Source organism: Mytilus trossulus, chromosome 12 (assembly GCF_036588685.1).
Source record: "Mytilus trossulus isolate FHL-02 chromosome 12, PNRI_Mtr1.1.1.hap1, whole genome shotgun sequence".
In the NCBI taxonomy this organism is placed as follows: Eukaryota; Metazoa; Mollusca; class Bivalvia; order Mytilida; family Mytilidae; genus Mytilus; species Mytilus trossulus.
The window spans coordinates 33676168-33691479 of NC_086384.1; positions in this window are offsets into that span (position 1 = coordinate 33676168).

Sequence of the window (15312 nt, forward strand, 5' to 3'; positions counted from 1 at the left end):
TTAATCAATCAAAACAAAGCATGTTTACAATTATTGAAAATGAAATCATATGAAAAAAGTAAAATCACAAAATCACTAGTATTAAAGAGATAATCGTAACTGGAATTACGACTATCCTAATTTGGCGACGGCAGAAACAGGTAAAATCTTTCCAGTCATTTTTCGCAAATGAAGCATGTTTTTGTCAATAGTTACTCAGCTGCAAGACTTTTCTATTCCATCACATCATATTTGAATCGTCACGGTGCACTGGAATTGTCTTAGCGCTTTGAAAATTGCCGTTAAAACATTCGGGATGATATTCGTAAATCGGAAATAGATAATCGTAATGACGGTATTAAAAAAAGGAAAGATAATCGTAACTGGAAAGTGTTTTATTGATATTGACACTAAAACGTATATCTGATAGTATATGATGAAATAACGGGTATGAATAAATTACTAAACGTATTAACATCTTATGAAATTTCTTTTTATATAAAAAAGAAGATGTGGTATAATTGCCAATGAGACAACTGTCCACAAGAGACCAAATCGACACAGACATTTACAACTATAGGTCACCGAAAGGCCTTCAACAATGAGCAAAGCCCATACCGCATAGTCAGCTATAAAAGGCCCCAATAAGACAATGTAAAGCAATTCAAACGAGAAAACTAACGGCTTTATTTATATTAAAAAAGGACGAAAAACAAATATGAAACACATAAACAAACGACAACCACTGAATTACAGGCTCCTGACTTGGGACAGGCACATACATATATAATGGGGCGGGGTTAAACATGTTAGCGAGATCCCAACCCTCCCCTAACCTGACAATTATGCATATATTAATTATATTTCTCAGGTTTTAATGAAAACAGCTATATACTAGTATATCATAAAATTGGAAGGTGAACAAGCTTCAAGAAATTTGAAAATGGGGTAAAAACGAACTATGTTAATATACAGAAATTTCCAAGAATTAGGAATGTCAAAGTATGTGGGAATGAGCGAAAAAGCAATTTCAAAGAAAGTTATGATATTTGGCAATAATTGTCAGGCAAAATGCATGTGTCACCCTACATCCAATTTCTGATTAAGACGTTAAACAAACATTAATTTATCCCGAATAAAAACATAGTGAATATAGTAAATACTGTTTAAATTCATTTATTGCAGGTGGCTATACGTGCTATTTCCGCACCCTGACCCCCTCCCCCCGGAAGACACTGCTGATTCAATTCTAGCTTATACCCTATTATGCCATAACGAAGTAGGAAAGACATTTGATAGTATTCGCCAGAGACAGTTTGACGATTAATTAGGGACTACAGTTGTCATGTCACTTCAGTTTTCTTTATTGATACCACTTAAAAGTTATGAAGTACAAGGGATAGCTTTAAAGATAAACACAACCAAAAAAAAGCGAATCCAAGGGAACAAATATGGACGGCAATATTTATTGAGATATCGGGAAAAGGGAAATACATGAAATATGAACACTCATATCTACCGATAAAAGTATTAACTGTTAAATCCTATAATGCAGTAATAAAGGTATTGATGGAAACTTTTGTTCATTTCGCACAGAATTTTAGTATAAATGTGATATTGGAGGAAAACATCTGACATATGAAAATGTGGTATACGTGACATTCATTTTGAGCAATAAATTGAAAGGATTGCACTTTTGGGTTAAGGGGTATAGCTAATCAACCCTTTTCCCCCTCCCCATGTGCATGTATATATTAAAGGGTAATGCATATTATTGCATAGCAATATAATAATTCCTTTAGAGAGTAACAAAAAGTAAGCGTGCAATAAATTCTATTATTGCATAGCAATATATTATCACCCACAGAAAGTAACCAAAAAGGTAGGGTGCAATAAATCCCAATATTGCACTAGTGCAATAAATCTTCAAAATGCATGATGTCATCAACGACAAAATCTGAGTTTAAACCAATTTTAACTTTCAAATATTATATTGCTATACAATAAAAAGGTTATTGCCTGAATAATGGGGAATATTGTCCCTCGTTGAGAAATATATTACACTCGCAAGCTCGTGCAATATAATACTCCACATGGGACAATATTCCCCTATATTCATGCCAATAAATCTTCCATATTCATGACGTAATCAACGACAAAATATTAGTTCAAACCAATGTTTACTTTCAAATATTATATTGCTATACAATAAAAGGGTTATTGCATGAATATTAGGGAATAATGTCCCTCGTGGAACACTCCTAGTTTTTGGTGGGGTTCGTGTTGTTTATTCTTTAGTTTTCTATGTCGTGTTACGTGTACTTTTGTTTCTCTGTTTGTCTTTTTCATTTTTAGCCATGGCGCTATCAGTTTGTTTTAGGTTTATGAGTTTGACTGTCCCTTTGGTATATTTCGTCCCTCTTTTGCACCCGCAAGCTCGTGCACAATAAAATTCTACTCAGGACGATATTCCCCGATATTCATGCAATAACCCTATATTATTGTCAGTTATAAATAGAGATATAGAAGTAAATTTTTCCTAGATATTAACCTGTAAGTTCCTTCATTTTTTTTAATATGCGTATATGTCATCGTTAAACTGGACATTTGTATTTTTAACACAATGCATACCATTGAAATGCTTAAAGACATATTTTCTATGTTTTAGTTACTATTATCTGATAAAGAAATTACGATTATTAAATAAAAAAATGCCATACGATTTCCATCCCGAATTTTTCAACGGCAATTTTCAAAGCTCTAAGACAATTTGTGTGCACCGTTACGATTCAAATATGATGTAATGGTATAGAAAATTGTTGCAGCTGAGTAACTATTGACAAAAACATGCTACATTTAAGAAAAATGACTGGAAAGATTTTACCTATATCTGTCGTCGCCATATTGGGATAGCCGTAATTCCAGTTACGATTATCTCTTTGATACCTATGAAAATACTGAACTTAAAGAAAAATCAATTTGGAAAGTCCATGATCGCATGAGAAAATCAAAAATTAAAACACCTAAAAAACGAATGGAAAGGAACTGTCATATTCCTGACTTGGTACAGGCATTTTCAAATGTAGAAAATGGTGGATTGAACCTGGTTTTATAGCGCTAAACCTCTTATGGGTACGACAATCGCATCAAATTCAATAATAATAATGATGCGTGAACAAAACAAACAGACACAAAAGGTAAATATATTATCAATAAAGGTAAAAAAGTCTTAAATCGGTAGGTCATATTCATGAAAAGCGGCATACAAGAGAGTATCCCAAATGATAAAGCAATGACTGTGTCCTCAAAAAGAGAGACGTTGTACAAAAAAAGAAATACTTTAAACATTTAATATTAAAAGAAAGCTTACTCTTAAAACAGAGGTTGTTTGTTTGTGGTTTCAAAGTTATGTAAATTGCCATTTGCTCACTCAGTCGACTTAATGCCCGCGAAATTAAATCAAAGTATTGTTTTACACACTTGCCCAATTTTAACGCGCTTTCGCGGAATCTTCTTATGGAGTATATATCTCCAAATGGATACAATATTACAGAGCTTGCATTTACTTTCACGATTTTCTTCGATGTGCGTATCTTCTCACAATGAAGATATTAAATAAATTCAACTATAGTAAACCGCTATTCAATAGTCATCATTCGATTTACTAGTAAATGAAATAAGTCCGGGTCACAAACCAAGACTGAGAAAAACGCATCAAATATAGGAGGAACACTACGATGTTGCAGAAACAGTGATCTGCTACAAAAACAAAAGCCAACATACAAATAAACAGATTATTCTATACCAACTGCCATATACCTGACTTGGTACAGGACATTTGAAGAACAATGGTGGTTTGAACATGGTTTTAAACCTCAGTTCAAATACAAAGTCGTAATCATCCCTTTGAAAATTTTATGGACAACACTACGAGGCAGCACTCGCACCCGCAAATTGGAAAGGGATTAATATAAGTTGAGTCACCAAAACATTTTTGTGGGGATTGTGTTACTCATTCTGTAGTTTTACATGTTGTGTTTTGTATACTGTTGCTTGTCCTGTTCGTTTTTTGCCCTGTTTTGTCAATTCGCTTTCAATTATGAGTTTGATGTCCCTTTGATATATTTCGTTGCTATTTAAGTAGCAAAACGTTTAAAAATTGTAAATCAGTGTAGCTAAAAGTATCATGATAACGATTTGGTTGTATACAGATATCATCTTGAGCCAATTAAGTTATTTTTCGGATATTTGTATTATTACGTTAATATTCTTTACTTTATTTTGAGGCGATTTTTGGCCGATATTCGTTACTGCAAGTTAATGTCTTTAAAGTTAAATGATACCAAAGGGAGAACCAACATCTCCTACCATGAATCAAATAAACGTATTTAAAACCATGAACAAAATAAAATTAAAGTCCAAAAAGACGAACAACAGTCCACAGCACACCATGAAAACGACCACTGCCTTAAACAGTGAATGATCTTATGAGGTCAGGGTATTCAACTTTTTCATTTTGTTATTTCACAACTGCTTACAGTGTTTTACATACACAACGACCTTGATTTGTATTCTAAAAGCTTATGTTGAAAATACTCAAAGCATCTTCTTGTCCATTCGTTTTTGATACGTTTTGTTATTTGTTTTTGCCTTGTGATTATGGACTTTCCGAATTGATTTTTCTCTAAGTTCAGTATTTTTGGGATTTTACTTTTAATTCAAATAATTTCAGCGATTAAACTTCTAAACCATTAAATATGACTTACCAGATTTAAAACTAAATTAGAAGCAGCATTATATTTAGTTCGTTTACATCCCGCTTTATTCAACCAAGTGTTTGTAAACAAGGTTACTAATTTCAATGTTGCCTACGATTTAGTTGCAAGTCATGTTTGCATTTAAACATGATTACAAAAAGTAAATAAGTTAAAAAAACAATGTTTACCTCAATTAGCTAGATATTCTTTTCTAACTTTAAATACCACTTTTTCATTATTGAAAATCATTCTCCTGTCTAATATTGACAATTAGCGATATGCTATCTGAACATAGAATAACAAAATAATCGCTATTTGCAGATGGCATATTTTTGGGCAACTGCAACTGCAAACACTTCCATAGAAGACTGTTCTTAAAATAATAAAACAAATATACTTTGCCCTAAAACATTTACATTTATCGAATTTTTTAGCATACAAGTATCGATTACCCAAGATATATTTTGCTTTTGGAACACATTTTCAACAGACGCAGAAATTGATGATTAAGATTTAAAAACGTTCATTAAACACATTCATTAGATATTAAATTATAATCCTGGTACCTTTGATAACTATTTACACCACTGGGTCGATGCCACTGCTGGTGGACGTTTCGTCCCCGAGGGTATCACCAGCCCAGTAGTCAGCACTTCGGTGTTGACATGAATATCAATTATATGGTCATTTTTATAAATTTTCTGTTTACAAAACTTGGAATTTTTCGAAAATCTAAGGATTTTCTTACGCCAAGGAGTAGATTACCTCAGCCGTATTTGGCACAACTTTTTAGAATTTTGGGTCCTCAATGCTCTTCAACTTTGTATTTGTTTGGCTTTTTAATTGTTTTGATCTGAGCGTCACTGATGAGTCTTATGTAGACGAAACGTGCGTCTGGCGTATTAAATTATAATCCTGGTACCTTCGATAACTAATTAAACCTAACAAGTTTTTATCGTTGGCTATTGTTCTTGTAGGATCAATGCAATGGAAGTAGTTTTTTAATTCTTACAGTATTAACGACTGGCTTGCGCATTTTTATAGATCACAAGTCTAAATTTTACACGTTAAAATAGTCGGTAAGATAAACTCGTTACATGGTGTGCTAGTGACGTAATACGGTATATATGGGGTCAGTAAGTTCCATATGGGGAGTCGAGCTTCGCTCTCACTTTAAACAATGATATGTGTATATCAATACCACTAGGTGTTCATTTCACTTTATTAAAGATTAATACTAATATTGATACTTTATTGTTTTAATTTCATGTAACAAATGTAGTTATTTATCAATTAGGAAAGAGCGAGCAAGGATACTTGTTAATGCTTAAGTTTAATGCACATTCGGCATTTATCACATAATTAGCATATTTACGAAACCTAAATAGAGGTTAAAGTATTTACATCATTTCTCATGTGGTAATTACATTCATTGTATTATCCAGTCAGGTCTTTCTTTTTAATAACAGTGTCTTCTTTTGATTTATGCTTTGAAAAAATATCAAAATCTGTAAGGTATGGTTTACAAAAAGCATCTTCTAAGCGTGACTCACTTTTAATAACTTCACCTTTAAAAATCTGTTTGGATAAAGATCCTTTAAAATCCAACGAACTTCCTTTTTCTTCAAAAAGTTTGCAAAATGAAGTACCATGCCAGCCATATCCCCCGACAAAAAATATTTGCTCTTGCCAACTTTGATAAACTTCCTTTTTATCTACATGCTTATATGTTTTACTTGATTCTTGCTTTCTCTTTTCAAAATTTTCACCTAAAGATAACAAAACAAAAAACGAACATACATTCATTTTTATATTAATTCTAGTTCTTTAAGCGGATAATGATGCAAACATTATAAAGATAACAGTAACTATGCATTTTGAAAATCGTATAATGTCTTGTTTAATTTTTTCCCTGTTAACTTGATATTGACAATGACTCCACTACTCTTTAGTCGGATTTGTGTTTCCTTGGCACATTCCCTATTCCAGTCTTATAATTTAAGACGTATAACTTTCGTCTCCTTTATGTTCAGTAACTTCACCAGAGGCGTTCAAATTAATACAATTGCAATGCCAAACAAAAAAGTTTTCGATATTGTGTGTGGTGTACTATTATTTTTCTGTTGGTCTCTTTCTATTTTCACCATGGGGTTGACAGTTTTTTCTCAATCTATGAGTTTGAATGTCCCTCTAGTATCTACCGTCCCTTTTTGATACTTACTTGACATTTTTTTTTTTTTTTCTTCTTTATTTTAAGAATCTAAAACAAAATACAAAGTAATTTTATATTTTGTCTATCTTCAGGCTTCTTACTTGACATCCATTTTAAAAAGAAACAAGAATGTGTCCCAAGTACACGGATATCTATCCGCACTATCATTTTCTATGTTCAGCGGACCGTGAAAATGGGATATAATCTCTGATTAAATTAGAAAGATCCTATCATAAGGAACATGTTTACTATTTTTCAAGTTGATTGGACTTCAACTTCATAAAACTCTACCTTCTACCAAAAACTTTAACCTAAAGCGGGACAGACGAACGGACGAACGGATGGACGAACGAATGGACGGACGAACGAACAGACGAGCAGACCAGAAAACATAATGCACATAAATGGGGCATTTAAAACCCCAACATTTACAACCTGCCAAAGTGTATTGGTAAAGATTTCTACTTCAATAACAAAAAAAGTTGGAATACGGATATAGGGAGGTATTTTGTTCTTGTAATTTGTTCAAAATGATACCATAAAAAGTCTCATTTTAAAGTATAATTACGAAGGTTTTTAGAAAATCTTAATATTGGTAAATTCTTTTTAACTCGATTTTAATGTGCCGTCATTAAAGTTGTGTCGTTAAAAGATGTGTTATATTGTATCTGTACATTGAATAAGAAGAGACAAGTCAAGGTTAAACACAACAACTGGAAGAATAGAATCTATATTCCAAAAAGGAGCGATATCGAGTGTGTTGACAGGGTCGAAATAGACAATTTTTTCCCAAAATTCGTGTACTTATCGTTACTTTAACCATGCAACTGGATGCTTAAATTCATTTGTTGATGTGCAAATCATTTGAAGATAGAAACCATTTCTTTCTTAATTGTCCCCTTAAACACCTCATATGTGTAGCTAGGAATGATTATCTCTAGTATACACATGTAATTTGACCTGATATGTCTATCACATATTTATCATTATTGAATGGGAAGAAAGATATTAAAACAAGAAAAAGAGGTATGATTACTGATGAGACAATTCCTTCCAAAAAACCAATTCAGCATCTATTGTTTTACTCAAACGTCTCTAATGAGACTTTTGTGAGGACAAAAAAAGGTATTATTTAGTAAAAGAGTATATGTTCATAAAAATATAATGATAATAATAAGTACTATGATAGCAAATAAGACAAATTTCTACTAGATTTTTTCTTCTATCGCAAAAACATACCCCACAAAGAGGAAAATCCGCTTTTCTAAACCAAGTTAACAAAAACGTTTGTACTTGAGCAACGCTTATTAGCCTTATATGAGTATTCTTTAGAAAAAGAGTATAAAAATAAAAAGATGTGTAATAGCAATTGAGACAAATATCTACTAGACTACATGTATTTCTTCTATCTGAAAAAATACCACACACACTGAATCAGCTTTTCTAAAGTTACTTTTGTATTGATAAAATATTACATGATTACCACGAAACATTGATACAACGAACATTCAAACATTCAATGATTACGTTGTATGTATGTAAAAAAAAAATTCTCTTTTACATCCCAGCTCCTTTGCTATAACAGGGTCGATATGAGCCGGGTCACACCTACCAGAACACCCAAGCTTGATTTCTTTGTTTTGCATGCCGTACGGTGACCTATATTTGGTAATGTTTGTGTCAGTTTGGTCTTTTGTGGATAGTTGTCTCATTGACAATCATACCACATCTTCTTTTTTATATTTGCTTTGTTCTGTAACATTGTGGCGGGAATGTCAAATCCACTATAAAACTTATGATTAATTATACGGAAAAGACTATCTACAAAATTGACATAGAAAAAATCAAGTGTATATGATGGGTTTCGAACTCAAGACCTTTCACATATCAACCCATGAAACATACCACTACACTAGGAAGACTGGATACCGGCTATCAGTGTTTAACCTACTTGAAGGAAGCAATATATTTTTATAAGTGGGACGAGTTGGCTGAACTTTATTCAGTGGGGTTCAAATCCTTTTCGTTAATAAGTGAATTGTTAGACTGATTATTCAATTTGATTTTACACTTTTTCAAAAGTTAGGCGAGTCGGTAAACAAAAGTGGGGCGATTTTTTAATAAAGTGGCGATCGTACTAGTGTGAGTCGATTGGTCAGTGGGGCGAGTTGAAATTGTTTTATATCTACAAATCGTGTTCGGGAGTCATAAAGGGTATATTTTATATAATAATATATAAAATATATTCTAATGATTGTGTGGCGTTCTAAACTAGATTTTATGAATTGTAAATGGTTGTTCGTCTAAACTACAACAGCTGGGATGTAAAATAGTTATCCCATTCGGACTTGGTTTGTCAGTGTAAGATCACCCTCTGGTCTCCTTTCGAAAGAATAAATACGGCCACAAATTCGAATTTCGAGCAAATATATAAGTTTCGACCTCATTTTACTCAAAAAGTAGCATATGCTGGTTTATTTTTTATTACATATATGATTTGATAAGGTAAAAATTAGTCTATATGGAAATTTTATCAAAATGTAAATACGGGATCAAAACTGTACCGTATGCCCTTAAATTAAATTTTCAGTATAAATTAGTCTCTATTTCAATACTACGAGACAACATAATGAAATGCTTTGTGTGTGTCTGAAATAAGTGCTTTGATTTTCTTATTTGACGACACAAAATATGCATTCCTTGTTGAACCAATGATGGAATTCGCTTTTTTAAAATGCATTAATGCATTTTTGATCATATTTTTAAAAAGCATACATCAAAATGCTGAGATATGTCTTATTTCCAATCATACTCCATCGCCTTATTTTCATACCGTTTTGTTTTACTATATACTATATACTATTTACTATTGCTTTGTTGTTTCTTAAAACAAAACGACTTTCACTATGTTTTATGCAGCCAAACATACAGTAGGACACTAGATACATGTCAGCATGATTAACTTTGAAAACTCTCTGGAGTGTATATTTTGTAGTTTAAAACCATACAGTATTTATAACAAAACTTTCGTATTTATTGATACATATCCATCGTCATATGGTAAACGTATATTACATAACGTTTAACAAACTCATAATAACGTTTGTAAAATTTGATAAGTCATCACTTCTACACTTGGAATCTTCGAAAATGATTGTAAATGCAACATCTGGAATATCGTACTAGTTGAAACTAAACATATTAAAGCAGAATATTAATAATATACTTGAACACACCCTTGATATTTCGGGTCCGTGACTGAACTCAAGACTTATTTTTGTATTAGTATTGTCATCTGATAAAGTCATACCGATTATAAGATAGTTATCACAGTTGTCTCTGCTTTCAAATCTTTCTGTTTGAACTCGTCTAACTGGAACTTATCAATTATTGGTAATATTAATTATTTAGAAAACAAAAGTTCCTGGGATGGAGTATTTTTTAATCAACAGCATTGTCCTATATTAGTTATAAATAAAGTTGATTTCTTTGATTCGCTGTTTTACGTCATGCCCGCCAAAAAAATGAAAACTGTACATATACGCCTTATTTTTAGTATTCGTATTGTTGTCTTATAAAGTCTTACTGATTAAAATACTACAATAGTAACAATTTGACAATTTAGTAGCGTCAACCCTGTGATTATGACCCGTGTATATAGCATATCCTGAATACACCGTTTGGTGGTGCGCCTGTCAAATGCGGAACGTACAGATAAGGTAATAGGTTACAGATGAATATACTATTGGTATCGGTATCGGACTCGACCCGGAACTTCTTAATTATTGGCAATTGTTATTACGTTGAAAACAAAAGGGCCTGGAGTGGTGTAATTTTTAATCTACACATTTGTACTATATAAGTTATATATAAAGTTGAATTCTTTGATTCGTCGTTTTTACGTGATGACGGCTGACAAATTGGACCTCGTAATTTTAGTATTATAGATAAGTTTTTTGATAAAAGCAGTTATATTGACTTTATTTTACTACACTATTTTGAAAAACACTAAACATGCCCGAAGAATAATAAAACTATAAAAACAAGTATTCTTTATTTGTCGTTCAATGCTATATAGAATAAGTGATTTTTGGGCAATTAAAAAAACTTAATAAAATACACATATTAGACGATTATATTATATTGCTGTGTCTGCATACAATGATTCACCTAAAAACTTAACATTTTGAAGTAAATTACACTTAAACACTGTTCTCTTGTCTTTCAACAAAATCTTTTAAAATCCACACATGCCTTATGTTTCCCCTTATGTATCCGTTCCTATTCCATACACAAAACACAACGATTTATTTTATTAACATACGACCAGGGCACAAAAAGAACGCCCTAATCAGGAAAGGATTAAAAATTAAAACGATTGCTTAATTTATAAAATTTACATTTTGCATCTCTGTTCAGGATAATACTTTTTTATTGCAGTATATAGTTATAGTGAAATGAAAACAGTATCTATATTAGAACGTCAAATGGTTGTTGACGTTTGAAAAGTAAAAAATAGTGAACTCCGAGGATAATTCAAAATGGAAATTCCCTAAAAGAAAGGCAAAACCAAGTGGTAAAACATATCAAGCGAATAAACAACAACTGTCATATTCATGATTTGTTATAGGCATTTTCAAATGTAGAAAAAAGTGGATTGAACCTGGTTTTATAGCGCTAGACATCTCACTAGTATGATAGCCGAATCAAGTTCCGTTAATGACAACACCACTAAAAAAAATCAAGTATTAGTTACTATAAACACAAGTAGTTAAATGTAATAATTAGTGACTAAAATCACATCACACTATTATTAAAAATAGGTTCACTGTAGAGTTTTATGAAATTAAGGAAGTTTTGAAGAAAATAAATGACACATATTGGAAGGAATTTATAAGTAGGGATAATTTTAAAACGACGTAGAATAGCTGACCAAAAACAAAACACAATAGCAAAATTTACAATTAATATAAGATAAGAGATATTAAGATGATAACACAATATTGACTGTTGTACCCCTATTTTTGACATTTTTACTCTTTGAGTATGTTTGTTTTGTTCATGCATCGTTGACAATTTAATGGAATTTGATGCGACTGTCATATAAGTGAGAGGTTAAGCTAGCTATAAAACCAGGTTCAATCCACCATTTTCTACATTAGAAAATGCCTGTACCAAGTCAGGAATATGACAGTTGTTACCCATTCGTTTGATGTGTTTGGACTTTTGATTTTGCCTTTTGATTTTTGATTTTCCTTTTTGAATTTTCCTCGGAGTTCGGTATTTTTGTGTTTTTACTTTATATTATGATGTGTTATTATATTGTCACACAAAATAAACACATTATTGAAAAAAAAACTACGAGAGTATCAATATCCAGTATATTCAAACAAAACTATATGTATGTACACTTAAACGCAGTACTTTAACACTATAAAAATACCCATTTAGAAATAGAGATACGCATGCCCGTAGTTGTTTCTACTATCGTTATCATTACTGTGTACGTATTCAAGGTAAGCGCTCAAAGACGTATATATTTTAAACTTTTCTTATTTGCAGATTAAATTATTTTTTATTAAGAATCACGACTATTCCATCGAAACCTTTAAAAAAATACTTATCACAATTACCTGAACTACAAAAACAAACTATTTATGGATCGATAACTGTGTCAACTGTGTATACAATCAAATACAAGCAAATATTATAGTAATGTGCTTGAAAGAAAAATAACAACATTTCATTTTATTTCTATTAATAATTTCGTGAACTAATATTATCTTATTTTCATAAGATTATTATAATTAAGTCAGAAATAAAAGTTACAGACATATTTACTCACTTTTGACAAACAAAAACAAATAAGGTAGAATGATTTATAATATAATTTAACGAATAATCATTTTAAAACAAATCGACCTAAAGAATAATTGATAAAAACGCTCTCGTTTTGTTTTTTTAATGATTATGTCCTTGACTTGACCTATTTAACATTGCATCAATACAAATATTGATTTTCTTAATTTAAATCTTACAAGATATTAATCGTGAGTAATGTTACGTTAAGGTATATTCACAACGATGAGGTTGACAAATTACACTTTAAATGTAGGGACTGTGTCAAAACACAAAAGAGATTATCTGTGTTTACATCGTATATTGTTTTAAAACTGCATTGATCCTTTTGGAGGCTATTCCGTATGAAAAAAATAATCAATAACTTTTTTTACAATAAAAAAAGAAGGAATAGATATTATAAATTTCCATATTTTTTTAAGAAACTTTACTGCAAAATATTGGTGGGAAAAGAGGGGGTGGTCATGTTAACGAAGTAAATGTGCGAGGCAACGGAGAAACAGGGTACATGATTGTGTATAAATGACCAAAATGACACAGACATTAACAACTATAGGTCACCGTACGGCATCAACAATGAGCAAAACCGTATAGTCAGCTGTAAAAGGCCCCTATAAGACAATGTAAAACAATTCAAACGAGAAAACTAACAGCCTTATTTATGTAAAAAAAAAAGAAAAAGAAAGATGAACAAAAACAAATATGTAACACATAAACAAACGACAATCACTTAATTTACAGGCTCCTGACTTTGGACACGCACATACAAAAATAATGTGGCGGGGTTAAACATGTCAGCGGGATCACAACCCTCCCCCTAACCTGGCACAGTGGAAGAACAGTACAACATAAGAACGAACGATAAAAATCAGTTGAAAAAGGCTTAATTCATCGGATGACAAATATACAAGTGGGCATGGCAGGGTACTGATAAAACCCGACACAAAAAGACACAATGAACAGATCTGAGGGTACTCGCAGTTATCTGAGAGCTATTTTAAAGCCACTTACAACTAATAAAAAAAACATGCATCTAAGACTAAACTATCAATCCGTACACATCCAACATCCAATGGATTTAGTTTGAAGGTCTCATAAACAGCCAGGGTAAACATGACCTTGTGCATTGCCAAGTTACAGGTATCTACAGATTGTAGATCCATGAATATGTATATGTAAATAACATACTAGTAATATTTAGTTAGCTTTTAATTTACTGATAACAAAATCAATATTTATACCAATAAAAACAATATTCAATGACTTTATTACAGTGTTGAATAGGTAACCTTTTAGAATAAGTTTATTTAAAAGAGCGACACGTTTACATGGATCATTTCTAAATTTCCGGGCACGGGTAACAACATTTCCGTAAAAATGAGGATGTGCTTTCCCGTTTGAAACCAAACAACCAAACTTCAAAACCAAAATTTTATATCTATGGAAAAATTTAGTAAAGGTTTTAAGTAATTTATGGTAACGATATCCCTGGTTTAATAATTTACAAGTAATACATAAGTTGCGTTCGTTAAAATCAAAAACGTCACAACAGACACGGGCATAGCGAACACGTTGTAAAATATAAACAGCGTAAAATGGTGATAAAGGAACATCACCATCTAAAAATTGAAAATTAACAATAAGGAACGAGAAATCGTCTCTTTTGTCGTAAATTTTAGTGTCGAGTTTCCCGTTTGAAACCGAAATATTTTTTTAAAATCCAGGACAGGACAGTTATTACCGAATAAATTTGATTTATTTACAGTAAGTTCCTTGGGTAAATTTCAGCAGTATATTTAGAAAATTCTTGATTATTTAACGAAAAAACATCATCAAGATAACGGTAAGAGTTGTTGAATTTTTCAATTAAATGCAATTTAAACGGGTCTTAACTGAGTTTAGTCATAAACTGTGATTTGTAACAGTACAAAAACAAGTCTGCTATTAAAGGGGCACATTGAGTGCCCATGGGGATAACTACAACATGTCGATAAACATTGTTGCCGAAACGTACATAAATATTATTAAGGAGAAAATTAACAGCTTCAATCATATCATCACTCCTCCAGTAAGAATATCTAGCATGTTTACCTTTCTCATTAGAGAAGGAGGCTTTAATCGATTTGCAGGAAATATATCTACATTCAGCTTTACCAAACCACCATTCAATTAAATAGGAAAACTTTTGTGTAATAAGATAGTGTTGAAGTGTAGTATAAAGAGTAGAAAAATCAAAACTATTAACAGAATCACAAGGACCATAAAAAGCACGTAATTTATCTAAAACATCCAAAGATTTTTTACACTCCAAAAAAGGTTTATACCACTATATGTTCATATATTTTATTACAATAGTTTATGATAAGCTATTTAATAGTAGTTAATGAACTGGTTAAGAGCACTGAAAGATAAGTTGTAGAACACTTACTAGAGGCCAAGATGAAACGATATTTAATTTTTTTTGTATAGTGTATGTAGCCAATACATAGTAGGGACCTTTAAATG